At 41.9% G+C, this 11,505-nt stretch overlaps 1 non-coding gene across 1 annotated transcript; it reads left to right on the top strand.

The window, feature by feature from the left end:
• On the top strand, positions 1 to 107 carry LOC112087370. Its single transcript, XR_002900053.1, has one exon. It is a non-coding gene; the product is annotated as a small nucleolar RNA R71 (small nucleolar RNA).
• The last annotated feature ends 11,398 nt before the right edge of the window (positions 108 to 11,505 follow it).

The following is an 11,505-nucleotide window of genomic DNA, read 5'->3' on the forward strand; positions in this document are numbered from 1 at the left end:
AAGCCGTGGTGTGGGCATTGGTTAGTGTAACTTCTAAACCGTTCCCAAGCCTCGCTAAAGCTCTCGTTGTTGTGCTGCGTGAAGCTTGAGATCTGGTTTCTGAGCTTAGCCGTGCGTGATGTGGAAAAGAACTTTGATAAGAATGCCAGTTTACACTGCTCCCAGGTTTGTATAGAACCCCTCGGGAGGTTCTTTTCCCACTGGTGAGCTTTATCACCGAGGCTGAATGGGAACAAGCGTAGCTTGAAGCTATCTTCCGAGACACCATTGATCTTTGTTAGGTCGCAAACCCGATCAAACTGATCTAGATGCTCAAGAGGGTCTTCTCCGGCTAGACCGTGGAACTTTGAGTTCTGCACCATGTTGAGGAGGGAAGCTTTAACTTCAAAGTTGTTATTTTGAACCGGTGGAGCTTGAATCCCAGCTCGGTATTGGTGCGCATTAGCTCGGTCGTTCTCTCCAAAAAAGACCGGATGAGGTTGTCTCTGAGCTTGTGGCGGTGGCGGATGAACATGGTGGGCTTGTTGCTCGTTTCTATTAGCTTGTTGTTGGTTTTGCTGAGCAAGCCTTTCGTTCCTCTGAGCCTGTTGTTGGTTAACATAAGCTTGTTGTTCATTCCTGCCTGCCTGCGCCTGATTAGCATGAGCCTGGTGCTCGGTTTCTTGAGCCTGTTGCTCGATCCTTTGCTGTTCTGCCATTCCAAGCCTTTCAAAATGCCGTTCCTTCTCGCGAGCTCGCCTCTCAATCCGGTTGATGTTGTCGTCGTACGGTAGAGGCGGTTCTGTGCTCCGAGACCTGGTTTTCATGCACCTGAAAGCAACACAAGAACTTGCAAAGAAGTTAGTAAAACAAGGAAAGGTAAAATCTTGAACTCAAGAACAAACAAAAGACTAATGCTCCGACAAGTTGGCAACGGCGCCAATTGATAGATAAGACTTTTTAAGTGGGCTATCAATCCCCTTTGTCGAAGTAGCACAAAGAGGTATCAATCCAGACAAGTCAACGAGACACTAGACTATGATGTTTGTTCATTTAAGTCAAGACAAAAGGTGAAGGTTTTGAACTAAGCTAAGTAACAAACGACTAAGCATGGAAGGTAAAGCAAATGATTAGATCTAAACAGAGACAGGATGCAAATAATAACTAAACGATTCAGATGATGATAATATGTAATAAAGCAAGGGACTTTAGACGAGATACTTGACTCGGGTGCTTCCAAGTTCAACTAGTAGGTTAATGAATCAAAACATCAAGCGGTTTCATTTAACTTTGAACTCAAGGCATGTTAATCTTCTCATGAAAGTATTAAGCATCTAAATTGATCCTCCTTCATACCAAAAATGTCTTTTGAGAAGCATCGAATCAATCAGCAATAAGAATCAGTTCAAAAATGTCATTTAAGAGAACAAACTATCACTCTCGCGATGAAAGACTCTTAAACCCTTAACCGAGTGGTTCAGACATTTCTACAAACACTTTTGATGCGAGATATGTCTCAGATCTGAACCTCAAGTGATGTGCTTGGATCCAGCCTAGAGATCTCGTCGGTTAAAGAATGAAACATGCAAAACTAGACACCTAAACCCACTAATCTACCTTGAAAGCACCCTAATCTACTCATCTAAAGCCGCTTAAACGACTACTCACTAATCATAACGAGCTCACTAAGTCCTTTGCAAGACGTGTAGCTGGTCATGATGAGGAGTTTAATGTTAGATGATAAAAGAAATAAAGAAAGAACAAGATTTTTCATGCAAAAACGAGATATCGGATTAGAATGATCAAGTTTCACCAAAGAGGCAAGTTCTTAAAGCTAAAAACAGATAAGAGATAAGATGATTAGGTTTTTAGTCTCAAAATGTATATATAGCAAAGGTAAAGTGTCGCGGGTCAGCCCGGAACAAACCGGGTACTGAACCGCGATCTTGGGTTGATGGGTGAGTGCCACGGTGTGTCGGAGAGTGAAGCCGAGGTCTTCATGTCGAGGAGTGCACGTGAGTCTAGATCCAAATGAAGATCTCGTGAAGAACACGTCAAGAACATGCATGAACCCTAGTCTTTGATCCATCTTCACGTGTATATTCTTGGGCAGCTTTGTTCTTGATTCTGGGTTTGTGACAATGGACCTCGGCATGAAATGCCGAGGCGCTTGGTAGTCGAGGGATTTGAGCGAACAGGGTCCGGCATGCACGCCGAGGTCCCTACACCGAGGTGCACATTCAACACTTAGTCGTTTCCAGCTTCATTTTTTTACGTGTGCATGCCTTGATTCCAACGTGCCGAGGCGTCAGCACGAGGCCTAGTTCAGAATACTTCCAAAATACGAGCCTTGACTTGGCCGATGTCGAGGTAACGATGCCGAGCCCTGAGAAAACACTTAGCGCGTATCGCAACATATTTGGGTTCGTATCGACCATGTCACCCTCCGGAAGCAGTAACTTTCAACCCACGACTCCAAATGCTCTGAGACCAGTTCCATAGTCAAGATGACTCAATAAGCTCGAACTTTGGTGAAGAAACCGTCGGAGCTTGGGAAGCGGAGGGCTTCCTGGATTTCACATCTTTGAACCGCATTGGAATCACCAGAAAATAAGCTTTTTAGACCGATGTGAACTCCGGAGACTTTATCTCTCAAACCACTGCTCCGAATTGAGCGATCCCAATTGTTCTGAAAAGGTCTTTCACAGATCTCAAACTTTGATGAAGACCGGGCAAGCTGATTTGGTGCGGAAAGGCTCCGTCCGCCGTGACCTTTGTACTTCGCCGTTCAGTTCTCAGATGCGCGTAATGTTGGTGCATCTTCCGGAAGCTGTAACTTTCTCCCTACTGGTCCGAATTGGATGATTCCAACTGTTCTGGGGTCTTTGTTTGATTATCTCCAACTTTGCTGAAGACCCCGCCAACTGATTCGGACCGGAAGGTTCCCCGGATTTCATATCTTTGAATTGCGCAGACAAGGACAGATTTTGGTCGAGAAAAGCTTCCCGCGGTAAGAAAAATGACCGAGGGCTGTGTACCGCGGTGAGCTTTTTGGTCGTAAAAATTCTTTCGCCTCGGCCAAAACTCAACCCGCGGTATTAACGCCTGATCTTCGACCCAGGCTGACTTTGGTCGATCGGTACGGGCTTTGGTCGGTGCTGAACGATCGGTAAGCTTTTTGGTCGAGGTTGGACGATCGGTAAGGATTTTGGCCGAGGTTTCTGTCCGTCCGGTACGCGATTTGGCCGAGAAATTCCTCCAAGCAGTTTTCACCATTTTTGACCGTTTTCTTCACCGTCTTCTTCTCTGCTCCTCTTCTTAAGCTCCAAAAGCACCTGATAAAGACCTCAAAACATACAAAACTCTTTGGGACCTAATGCAAGCCCTAAATCCTATTTTCATGCCTAAAGACTCAATTTACATGGGAAAACACATGATGAGGACTCTAAAATGCACTCTAAATGATGTAAAATATAGACATATCACACGTCTGTCCCTTCTCCTCCTTGGTACCAGAAGATTGATATTGTCGTTGAGAGGGAAAGGTGGACCACAGCTTCTTGATCTAGACCTGGTGTTCATACACCTGAAATCACAAACAGAACTTGAAAGTAATCAGTAAAATCAAGAAAGAAAACACTTGATCTCAAGAACAGATCAAAGCTTAATGCTAAACAAACCACAATTTGGCAACGGCGCCAATTGTTAGACAAGACTTTTTAGGGTCTCAGGACTAATAATTTAGAACAATTGATACACTAGTGCCTAACTACCACACATATGGATTGACACCCCTTATACTACTTTGACAAGGGGATTGATAACCCTTATTAAGGCCTTGAAAACCTTAGTTATCAATTTAGTGATCAACAGCAAAATCAGATGCATCTGTCATGACCTCAAAAACGTTTTGGTGGAAACAGATATCACTTTGATGATTAAAACTGGGAGGAGCCAGGCACTTCAGGGTTTAGAGCTCAACAAAAGATTGGTATTCTCCAACAATGGTGCAAATACCAAGACAAAACCATCCACAAGATGGCCAAGTGCATCAAGGAGATGAAGAAGAGTATCAAGAAGCTTGAAAACCCTTGCAAAGGTGGGTCTCCAGCACCGGTTTCACCAAGGAACAAAGAGGAAGTTGGAGAGAGTTCCATGAACTGCACAGCCCTGGTCACATATGGAACAACTTGGGTGGATCTTGACGACGGATCTGATGAGGCAAGCCATCATTCTTGGGAGACACCATCCGGCCACACTTCAAACCCCTCTTACTCATTAAGGTCTGACTTTCACAGCTCCTAGGTAACACTCAAAACCTTGTAAACAGCATGTAGATTTCCTTTTTGTTTTGCATTTTACTTGTTTACTTTGTTTTAACTCCTTTCTCATGCTTTTATAACACAAGGGACTGTGTTATTTAAGTGTGGGGGAGGAGTTTCATCCTTTACTAATCATGTTTTCTCTTTTCTTATTTTACACTTTGAGTCTTGAGTCACATTCTAGTTGCATATTCATGTAGTCTCATCTAAGCACATATAAAAACCAAAAAAAAAGGAAAAATCTGAAAAATTTCACAAAAAAATGATCATGTAGTTGCATTCTCATTTTTAGGATTGATTCTATATTGCATATGCATGTTTTCTAGAGAGTACATCACTTTGAGAACTTGAACTGAATATGCTTGTGAATCTTTTTCTGTGCTTGCAAAGTCTGAAATGATCTAAATCTTAGAAGCAATTTTGAATTGAACTCAACTCTAATTAACTGAAAACCCTGAACTTGACTTGAAATTATCATTTGGTGCATTGTTTGAACAAGCTTGTGGATACCAATATACATATTTGAGCTAGAATCCTGTCTTTACCATCCTCTTCCTTAGCTCAAATAGCTGAATCTGCATAATAGATCAGTTTTCCTCACCCTGAACCCATCCTTCTTTCAAGCCAATTGTTTGTGTGTGATTGAGAGGCCACCTTGGACCAAACTTAGCAGAAAGTGTTAGGTTTAGGGAGACAAGGGCAAGTCTCATTGAGTGCTAAGTTCCATCATCAAGGAGCTGAGAGTTTTGGCAAGAACTAAGTGTGGGGGAATACATGTTGGTGAGTGGAAAAAGGAGAGATGAGTGGAAATAAAAGGAGAATGGTGAGAACTAGGGGATAGAAAAAGAAAAGAAATCAGTCTTGGAGTTTTGAGTCAAAGAAAGTGAGCTCTAGTGTTTTGAAAAGAAAGAGTCTAGCCTCTAAGTGAAAAGAAAAGAAGCCAAAGAGCTCAAATGTTTTAAAAAAGAAAAAAAAAAAAAGAGGTTAGAGGTTACAAAAGAAAGTGAAAAGAGCTATGGAAAGTTTGAACTCCAAAGACTTGTGTATGAAAAAGAAAAGAGAGTCCCCTAGTGAGAAAAGAATGAGTGTGAAAAGTAAGCAAGTGAGGAAACTTTGAGTAGAGTGTGGGGTGGGATGAGTCTTTGCCCTTGTATGCATAGGTTGCCTTTTACCTTTAGCATTCTGCCAAAGTTTGGTCATTCATAGAGAGATCCTTTTGCTGCATTGAACCCACTCAGGCATTGATGAGATCATTTTAGTCTCATAACCTCACCCTAGCCAAACTATGTTTGTTTAAACAATGCATCATGTGATCCACTTGGTAAAAAGCTTAATGAATGTGAAAGAGTTGAGAGAGAGAAGAACTTGTGGAGATTCCTTGTTGAGTTGATATACATCTGAGTATGGCTTTGCATTGCATAATTGAGCATGAACTTGAATTCTCATTGTGATCACTTCTCTCAAAAAGGAAATGTGAACTCCCATGCATTCAACCTCTTTCTCTCATTTGTTCTTGTTTGCTTGAGGACAAGCAAAGGACAAGTGTGGGGGAGTTGATATGTTCATAATTTACATCATTTAGGTTGCATATTTCATTCCAAATCATGTTTTATTTCATGCATTTTAGGTCCTTAGGGTTTGTTTTAGAACTTAGGCGATGCATTAGGTCCCAATGAGTCTTTGCATGTTTTGAGTGTTTAGCAGGTGCATTTGGAGCTATTTGGAGTTGAAGAGGTGAATCCAGGATGAGAAATGGTGATCAAAATTTGAAAGAAGGTTCTCGGCCATTCTCGCTGACCAGGAGGGTTTTTCTCGGCCATTCTCGCGTACCAGGAAATATTTTATCGGCCAAAACACGTACCGCGGGTGGATCTTATTGGCCAAAACGCGTACCGGCTAAAGGATCTCTCGGCCAAAATCTTTGGGTGCATACACGTTTCCGAAATCGCCTGTCCGGGGAACCTTCCGGTCCGATTCAGGTGTCGGGTGCTTCATAGAAGTTGGAGAGGACTGGATCACGGTTTCATAGCAAGTAGAATCATAGAATTCGGACCCGTGAGCAGAGAGTTAAGCTCGTCGGAAGAAACCCCTGTCTCGCTGCTGTTTTGGACCAAGCCGAAGAGCTCCGAAGAATGCGAAGGACGGTGCACTTCCACGCCGATTCAGTTTCCGAGGCCTTCATGAGACTCAGAGAAATTTGAATCTTCTTTCCAGAACGTCCTAGAGCTATGAGCAGGAGGATACGGTCTCCGGAATGGACACATGTCTAGACGCCTCTCTCGGATCGTGTAAATGCATTGCAAAGATGTGCCCTCCAGGAAGCCTTCCACTTCCCAAGCACCAAAGCTTCCTTCATCAAAGTTGGAGATAAATGAGTCATCTGTCTTCTGAAACCAGAATCACTCAATTCGGACAAGTACCTCAGAAGTTACAATCTCCGGAATGCGAAGTGGTCCAAGCTGCTCTGAATGCTGCGAGATGGTCTTGCGACTTGGTTAACCCGCATGCCTGAAGACGAATGCCTGAAAGCTGATGCTGCGAGTTGAGAAGTGCGGGTAAGCTATCACTGGATGAGGTTTGAGGCTCCCGAGCAAGAGAAATGCTAAGTCCACAATCGTGCGACTTAGGCATGCGAGTTAGCCGCGCCTGGATCTAAGCCGCACGATCACTCGCAAATCACTCCGACTTGAGCCTGCGACCTAGGTGCAATGGAAACCAACCCGCACATATGCACATTCCCCAGAAACCGCCTTGGTCCTGCAAGTTGAAGAAGAAGAAGATCAAGCCGCAGCAATACTCGCAAAACACTCCTACTTGGGCATGCGGCTAAGACAAGCGATTTAAGTCTCACAAGCAAAGTTCTTCATCTACTGCGACTTGGGTGTGCTACTTGGGAGACACTGGACCAACCCGCAGTAATTCCACTTTATCCATTAAAGCCGGGTCAGGACCCGGTTTGTTCCGGGCTGACCCGGTTCGTTTTTAGAGAGGTATAAATACTTTTTAGGGTTTTTTCTGAAAAGACTAAGTTTTATTCCCCTTGTCTCTTGCCTCTTTTGTGAAAGACTCCATTAAGAAGAGAAATATCTATATTTGAGTGTGGAATCAAGAGAGTTTTAAGAGATCTTGGTGTTTAAAGCTGTTTTGTTTTGAATCTATCATCTCCATCTCCATTTCTCATCATTAATCATGCCAATCTTCTCTACTTGCAAAGGTTTAAGAGAGATTAGTATGATTAGTGAGTAGTCACCTTAATGAGGTTTTAGATGTGTAGGTTAGGGTGCTAAAGTGTTAGATTAGGAGTGCTTAGGGCTAGATTCATTGATTCATCTCTCTAAACAGCTGTTCTCTATGCTAGATCCTTGCATATCACTTGAGATCTAGATTCTGGGAATTTCATGCACCAAAAGTGTTTGATGAAATTCCTGAAAAAGCTGTATTAGAGGTTTAAGCATTTTCTGCATGATGATGTATTGTTATTTGTTTGAATGATCATTAAGAACTGTTTATTAATGCATATTGATTCATATTTCACAAATGGGAATTTGGTTTGAAAATGGATTAGTATAGGGGTTAATACCTTCATGAGAGGATTAACCTAGATTAGAGTTCGTAATCATTTGAATCATGTCTCATCATTGTCATTAGAATTTCTAGTGTAGCACCAAAGCACCCTAACCAACTATCATGTCTAGAATCTCATGCCTCAATCATATCATATTCACATCATTTGTTATTGTCATTAGTCTTTAATCTTGTTTATGTTTGTAGTTGTCTTTAGATAATCAAAACCGCTCTTGTTTGCTTGAATTAAGAACCTGATTATATAGCTTAGTGTCTATCACCACATTCTTGGATTGATAAACCCCTTGTACTACAAGACAGGGGATTGATAACCTCTACAAAGAGCCTTGAAAACTCTTAGTTATCAATTGTGTGATCGCGGAGATAAAGTAGGTCTCACCAGACATCGGAAAGTGGATCGTCAGATGAGAAGTCGAATCCTACGGCTTGTAGTATCGCTGTAATAGCGCTCCCGTAAGCTGGAGTAGCGTCCTCGCAACCATGTAAATCATGCTTCACCTTGACCATGTTCTGTGCTATGATCCAGGCAAAGCAGGCAAGTTGTGGGTCGTCCATAAATGGCATCTGAAGCGTAATGAGCTCGGTCTTCAAAACACATCCCATGTTGGCTCTAGAGAAAATAGTGTGTGCTAAGAGTTTGTGCACAACTCTCACTGCAGGATGAGTAAAAAGGGCTGACTTGGATCTCCCGCTATCATAGACTCCATGACCCATCTCTCTCCACAAGTTAAAATCGGGTTCATCTTCAAGGTAAATGCCATCGGTGTATGGAAGCTTAAGAGCCTCACAAAGTGCAGAAATGGTGAGCGAGTAAGGCTGTCCACGGATAGAGAATGACAAGATGCCATCAGATGCTCTGGGGTTCCTCCTCTTAGTGTGGTGGAGTGTAATAGTTGCTAAGAACTCGCGGACTAGTTCACGATAAGTTGGAAGGTTTAGCTCCGTGTAGGGTCTTAGCTTAAGTGAATCGATGTACCAGATTACGTCTTCTCTTATTCCAATTATCTCAAGTGTATGATAATCAATGCAAGGCGTGGATTTGATGTTCAGCTTCTTGAAAAGTCTTGCATAGTCCACTCTCGGGTTTATCTCCTTGCCAGCGTATCGGATCTGTGGTGGCTCGGGAGTTGCTCGCGTTGCTCTTGAGTGCTGGAGCAGTCTCATCACGTAGTTTCTTCTTCTCGGTCTGGCTTGGTTCAGCATGTACTCTCCAAGAGTAACATCATCGGGAACGTCTTCAGAGCTGTCACCAGTGCGACGGCTTCTTCGGGATCTAGTTTGTTCCATTTTCCTACAAGACAAGATGATTTTTGGAAAAAAGAGTGAATATGGATGCTGATTTTAACACATTAACGATCAGTTATACCAATCTGAGTATAAAAGAGATTAATTAAAACCATGAGCAAGCAGAATTGACATTAAATCAAAGAAATCGATTAGTTCATGACCATATTCAAATTTTTGATGTTCTCAACATAGAAATCTTCTAAAAATTGGTTTTAGTGAGCAATTTCCATGTCAAATCTATAGGTTACCCAATACTAATCACTAATCACACAAGACTTAATCAACTTCATCAATTTTGCTGTTCCATATTCGATTTTTATAGATCATGTGAAATCCAAATTTCAAAAATCTCAATTCCTCTTAAGCTAGGTGTTAAAATCGATTTTTAGATAACCTAGAAGGATAATCTATTGTTCTTAAGCTATTTCTGATGGGGTGGTGTGTGTGTGTCAACTACGTGAGGGAACAAGTTTCACCCTTAACAAAACAAAAAAAAGCCGCAAGTGCACAGCTAATGTGTTGTAGTATTTAGGGATCGAATCCACAGAGATTTGTGTGCCTGGTATTCTTCTACGGTTTTTAACTTTATGTCTAGATTAAATTGGTTTTAAAGGTTGGTTGTTTTTCTTGAATTAAACTAAAGGAAAATAAAGCAAATAAATCTATCCTAAAAGGCAAGTAAAGAAATCGAATGAAAGGCAGTAGAACAAGTAAAATATCGAACTAAACAAAGATAAGGCAAGTAAAATATCGCATGAAAGGTAAATAAAACAAGTAAATAACGAACTAAGGAAATTAAAATGCAGGTCTAAAAGAGCAAGTAAAAATCGATGGAAATTGTAAACTATGGCTAAAAACGCTAAGCTTTTGGGAACTCTAAGGGATCATAATCGGTTTTAACATTAAGGTAGATAGATTGGGATTGACGGATAACAATATATGGGTTCTAGAGCTAGAGTACGGCGGTATGACTACGTCACTGTCGTGATCATAACCAACTGTTTCTCGCAACCCTGACCAGTAGGTTTCCACTCTGGCCCTGGAAGGGAGAGAACGCAAGAGCTGCATAAGACTCGTCAATACTCACGATCTCGCCGCAGGTAGGTTTCCACTCCTACGGAAAAATCGCCTGTTTCATTCTAGGGCTGATACTTAATGAAAACTTTCGCAACACTAACTATCTAGATCAGATACTAGGTGATCAATCAAGCATACATGCAACAAGAACAAGAATAAACAGAGAACAGGTCGAAATCCCAGATCTATAAACCTAGATGTCTTAATCGATTATGAGAGCCCCTTTCGGGAACCCTAAGCCCAACTCGGGATCTACTCAGACATGGCTGAGTTCGACATCATCATTGGTTTTAATAAAAGTAATGAAAAACAGTAAATAAAAGAGATAAAGAAAGCTTCTCTATTGAAGAACTCGGACTTGAACAATCTTCTACAAAAATCTCATAAAAACGGCTAAAGGAAAAGGGTTTCTGTAAAGTATCAAAAAGCTCTCCTAAAAACGACCTAAATGACATGTATTTATAGTCTCCAATACTCCATGGTCTCTAGGGTTCCGGAATTGAGGCTGGGAATGACTTTGGGCTTCAGATAAGTGGGCTTTAAGTCGGAGCTTGAATGCCACGGTCGGGAGTGCTGTGACCGCGGCAATTGGCTTGTTTCCCGCGGTCGGGAAGCTTCTGACCGCGGCAAATAGCTTGTTGGCCGCGGTCGCGTGAGCTGCTGGCCGACTCCGCGTGGCTTCGGGGCTAATGGAATATCTTGAGATCCAACCATTGGAATGTCTCCAAACCAAGTGCATTTGAAAGCTGGTTGATTCTTCTATAAGTTGTCCAATTTTTGAGGGTGATCAGACGGTGAGAAGGTCTTCGTCTCTCCATGAGAGTTCTGACGGTCTGCATTTATCCAAAAGAGTCTTTTTGTTCCATTTTAGCCTCTTTATCCCAAATTACCTGAAAAGTCTTTTAAAATCCGGAAACATAAAAATCCTTTGAAAACCTTTGAAAATGGAGTAAAAACACCTGTAAAAGATATTAAAATGATCCATAAAAATGGTCAAAATCCGGTATTATCAACTCCCCCAGACTTAGTCTTTTGTTTGTCCACAAACAAAACAAAGGCTAAATCTCGGCGAGAGGTTTGAAAACGCAGGAACTAAACAAAATCTCAGAGACCAAACTTCTAGACCAATATCAATCAGTATGCATCAATCGGGAATAGCCTAGAAAATTCTCACTAGCAATACAGGCATAACTAGTCCGTTAATCCGTCATGCAGAAATCTATGCACTAAGATCTAACTTCCAGTCAACTAGCTC

Source organism: Eutrema salsugineum, unplaced genomic scaffold (assembly GCF_000478725.1).
Source record: "Eutrema salsugineum unplaced genomic scaffold, Eutsalg1_0 scaffold_18, whole genome shotgun sequence".
Taxonomy (NCBI): domain Eukaryota; kingdom Viridiplantae; phylum Streptophyta; class Magnoliopsida; order Brassicales; family Brassicaceae; genus Eutrema; species Eutrema salsugineum.